This window comes from Erigeron canadensis, chromosome 2 (assembly GCF_010389155.1).
Source record: "Erigeron canadensis isolate Cc75 chromosome 2, C_canadensis_v1, whole genome shotgun sequence".
In the NCBI taxonomy this organism is placed as follows: domain Eukaryota; kingdom Viridiplantae; phylum Streptophyta; class Magnoliopsida; order Asterales; family Asteraceae; genus Erigeron; species Erigeron canadensis.
In genome coordinates, this window is record NC_057762.1 from 3,298,310 (window position 1) to 3,303,583 (window position 5,274).

Below are 5,274 nucleotides of genomic sequence, written 5' to 3' on the forward strand. Positions count from 1 at the left end.
CAAATTCCAGCTTGGTTTCGGGCACTGGCTGTTGCTTTGGGTGAAAACGAGCAAAAATTCGAGTGGATTTGCAAACTAATGCTAGAGGAGTATGAGTCCAGGCGCGGATACTATGAGGGTGCATTCGCTGGTGACGCTAAACACATACACACTTTGCTATCAATGTCTTATCCAAATGGTCGCCTACACGATTATTGGATGATGAATCCATATTGCGCTATGCTTCTGTTTAATGCGTTGGGGGTAATAATTATCTGTTTAAGTCTAGAGGAGAACATCACATGTTTTCCTTTTTGGAAGGGGCCAAGCGAGCTATACATAGATGACCCGATATGCATTGCCCTGGTATCGGGGTCGACACATTTTGTTACGGTTTTTTTAGATAAGGACTGCCTAATGCCTGACACCTCAGCTTGGGGACATGATAAACCTGCATCGCAGGCCTGGGTAAGACATCCGAAGTACAGAGACCGTTTGGCTGAGTACCACAGACACATTCAAGCTAATAAGGCACCTACGGGATATGAGATCCTTGAATAGTTTATTTATATCGTATAATTATTTGTTTGTAATTCTTTAACGTATGTAATAATAGTTATTATAAGTACTAGATATCGTTGATGTATTTTTTTACTTATATTTGTTATGATGATTACTAATAATAGTTGACGTATTCTATAGATATCTTTGATGTTTTTGTTATTATAAGTACTAGATATCGTTGACGTATTCTATTACTAATAATAGTTGACGTATTTATTTATATAGATTAGGCATATTTTTTTAACGTTTTTTGGGTTTATTATGAGCATCATCATCAACACATCCGAAAAGATAAACACATATACACCACAAACATAATTCATACGATACAAAACATATTGTTTATAACCAAATAATACTAATGATGAGCATCATCGCTCTCATCATCATCATCATCATCATCATCCAAATTGACATGATACGATCCGGCTGAGTATTGAGGGGCTGTGGGCAACTGCTGGAACGGCTGAGGAGGAAAAGGAGCCTGTGCATAACTAGAATAGTTAAATAATTCCTCAAATAAGGAGGAAGTCTGGCTAGGCTAAGGTGGGTCATTGTTCAAGTCGAATGATGCACGTGGTTGTCCCTCTGTAAGATGCGTATAGTCATACGCCTGGGTACCCATCTGCCTGATGAACCTCCCTATCCCTCGACGATGCCCCGCCCGGGGTCCCCGTACCTCCATGACAATGTCAGGATCTGGTGTTGGAACGGGGTCCTGTTCAGCCTCCTCCTTCTTCTTCTTGAGCTGAGACTGTAAAAAACGTTACATTATATATAAGGTTGATTAATTAACATTTAATACTAAAAAATATAAAATCCTAAATAGAGACACTTACATGTATTTCTTCAGCCATCGGGTGTTCCCGTTTTTTATCCTTCTTCTTCTTGTGCTTAATCTCGAACAAATCCATCAAGTCCACGTCCTGGTTTTTTTCAACCTGTAAACACATCAATTTATCATAAGACATATACATTCTTTAATTTATACTTTTAGACACAAGTATTTATATTTAATACATATATATCATAAGAAATATACATTCTTTAATTTATACGTTTAAACACAAGTATTTATATTTAATACATATATATCATAAGAAATATACATTATTTAACTTATACTTTTAAACACAAGTATATATATTTAATACATATATAATTCATAACTAACCTTCTCCTGGTGGACGTACTGAGAGTAAGACTTACGACCATGGGTCCCCGCAAGAACTTGCTTGCTCCTGTTCGTGCTGTTTGTCGTCGACTTCTTGACCCGGTCCTCCCTTTGGTAATACCCCAACAAAGCTCTCCAGTCCTCCTGTGACATACCCTCTGGGGGAACAGCTTGTTCCAACTGGGGAACTGCATCCAGGCCCCCCTTTTTGGAAAAGTGGGCTCTCTTGAACTGGCTCTTTCGGAGCCGATACTGATCTGAGCAGTCCCTATCAACACACAGCCTGAACCCCCCGCCTGATAGGATCCTCGGGGTTAGGAATCTGAATAAAGTGGTCCAATTTGAACCTAGTTTGCAATTTATAAAAGTAAAAGTTAGCGAATATTAAAGATACAAACATCAAAGAAGAAATTAAAAATTAATAATATTTTACGTTCAGAGTCGGGATGATAAACTCCTTTCTTTCAGCAGGCACATGGTCCCAGGAGTCGTATGTCTGAGGGATGTGGCGGACCAATGTGCCAATGAGGCTCTTATACATAGAATAGTTTGGGTCGATCGCCTGCCACGTTTTTAAGTTGCTGGTGTCAAAGTCGATCGACAGACGACCTGTTTTCGCGAACTCGGCCTCCAGATTTAAATTCTGACAGGGCCCCCTCCCCTTACCCTTTCGTGGGGCTAGCAAAAATTAAAAAGACAAGTTAGTAACAAAATATTAAATTAAAATATGAATTATAAAGAACCAAATTCTAAAAAGACAAGTTAGTAAAAAAATATTAAATTAAAATATGAATTATAAAGAACCAAATTCCTTACCGCCGCTGCCTTTGCAGCCCCATGTAATCTTCCACCATGGTCTACGTGGGTCTTCATTGCCACCATCACCGCGATGGTAAGTCGCCATCTATACTGCAAAATACAAATCATATTATACGTTTTTTGCAAAATACAAATCATATAACAAAATTATCACAAATTTTATTACTTTTATATATATCTTTTTAACTTTATAATAATTTTTAGAACTCCGTTTATACAATATAAATTTACTTTTATACTTTTATTTTTAACTTTATAATAATTTTTAATACGTCTTAACTAGTTTATTTAATCAAAATTTTTAATTCAAATTTTTACATAATTTTGGGTATTTAGTTCAATACATATATTTTTAACATAATCTTGGCTATTTATTTTAATCAATTTTTTAATAAATTTTAATCTACGTCATTTTTAATTTGTCAATATTCTAACCAAACGCTAAAACACCTAACACTAATGACTAAAATATTCTAACAAATCAATATATTAACTTTTTAACTTAATTTTTTTATACGTCATACTTTTGAACTTAATTTTTATAATTAGTTTTATCTATATTTTTGTTGAACTAATTTTTATTACGTCTTAAGTAGTTTATTTAATCAAAATTTTTACATAATCTTGGTAACTTAGTTCTATAATATATTTTTAACTTTTTAACTAAATTTTGTACACGTCATACTTTTTAACTTAATCTTTATATATAGTTTTATCTATATTTTTGTTAAACTAATTTTTTATAAGTTTTAAGTCGTTTTTTTTTAATCAATTATTTTACATAATCTTGGGTATTTAGTTCAATACATATATTTTGATCATAATCTTGCCTATTTATTTTAATCAATTTTTTAACAAATTTTAATCTACATAATTTTGCATTTAACGATATATATTATAACCAAACACTAAAACACCTAACACTAATGACTAAAATATTCTAACAAATCACTAACAAAACAAATTAGTGGCTCCTAACAAATCACTAAATTATCAACAAATCAAAACTAACTATACTAACAAACCTATTAAAATCCTATAAACAAGTAATAATCCTAAGAAAACTAACAAATTAACAAAACTAATATATATACAAAAACTATACTAACATACCAATATTCTAACAAAACTAACTAATTAACAAAACTAACAAAACTAATAATAACATACCAATATACTAACAAACCTATTAAAATCCTATAAACAACTAATAATCATAACAAAACTAACAAATTAACAAAACTAATAAAAATCAAAAACTATACTAACATACCAATATAACAAATTAACTATCAAAAACACATATAATAAAAATCAAAAAGCATAAAATACATACCAGAATTTGAAATGGCCGGAAAATTTGGGGGAGGACGACCGGCCGGAATTTGGGGGAGGATAGCCGGATAATCAAACGGCGGACGGGAAATAACGGGGCTCTTAAAAGTCCAGATGTCGCTGCTAATACTACTTTCCTGTAAGACAGACGGTGATGGGTGGCGGTGGACGGCGGTGGCGGCTGGCGGTACTGGCCGGTGGTGGCTGGCGGGGGTGATGATCCCGAAACTTCGTGATACCCGGATTGTTATACCAAGGGGACTGGATTGTTAGTAGTCGGAGGTGTTTTGGTGGATGGATTTGTTAAATTTTGTTAAAGAAAATCGGAAGAAAAAGAGTAAGAAAATGATGGAATGGATGGGTGGATGAAGGAAAATGATGGAATGGATGGGTGGATCGGTTTTATTTCGAATTCAATCCGGTTTAACTTGTTGCAGCGATCCTCGCTGCAATAAGTGGAGTAAAGTCGGTCAAACCATTTAAAGCGGCCTTAGTGGCTGACGTGGCATGGGTTTTTGCAGCGACCCTCGCTGCAAAATCTGCCTGGTCAAAATACTAAAAATGCTGGTCGGGATACGGGGCGCGTTTATTTATTTTAAAAAATAAATTTAATCTTCTGATCTTGTAGTATTGCCGGCATGGTCCACATTAATATATATAATAATCACCAAATATTTGTTCGGTGTGTGTCCAACAAGTCGGTTGGCTAGAGATATGTTTAGACCATTCCCATTGGTGAACATTGGGTTAAGTTGGTCACTTAAAAAGGATATAGAAATATTAAAATTTTAAACACCCCACCGAACGGTTTGATCGAGCAGTCAAGTCGGATACTTTTTTAACATATTCTTTGTCAACTTGTGGGAATAATACTACAAGATCCTTACACTAACCTTTTAATTTATTATATTTTAAAACTTTTTTATTTAATAAAATAATTATTTAAATTTGGTTATTAATGAGAGTGTAAAAGTTAGTTTTAATTACCGACCGAACGAAAGTTTTCAAAAAATGACAATGGTCTAACATACAATTATCTACAGTAGTGATAGTTGTATATGATAAATAATTACCCAAAAATATATGATTTATTAATAGAAAGCAAATCCAACATTTCTTTTATCTCATTGTATATCTGAAACAATATAACAGATCATATCACCATAATAAACATCCTAACATTTTTAACTTTTAAGATCATGAGACCTTATTATAAAGTTTAAACACAACAATTTTAAATGACGGCATTCATTTTTACGGGATATAAGAGAGTTGAGATATAAGTATTTTTTTTTAAGTAGTGAAGAGGTTAGATTTATGATTATAAAAACGTAAAAATTTTACAAAGAGAAGGCATCATGAAGTTAAAATGGAAAACAGAAAAAATAAAAATGATAAAAATA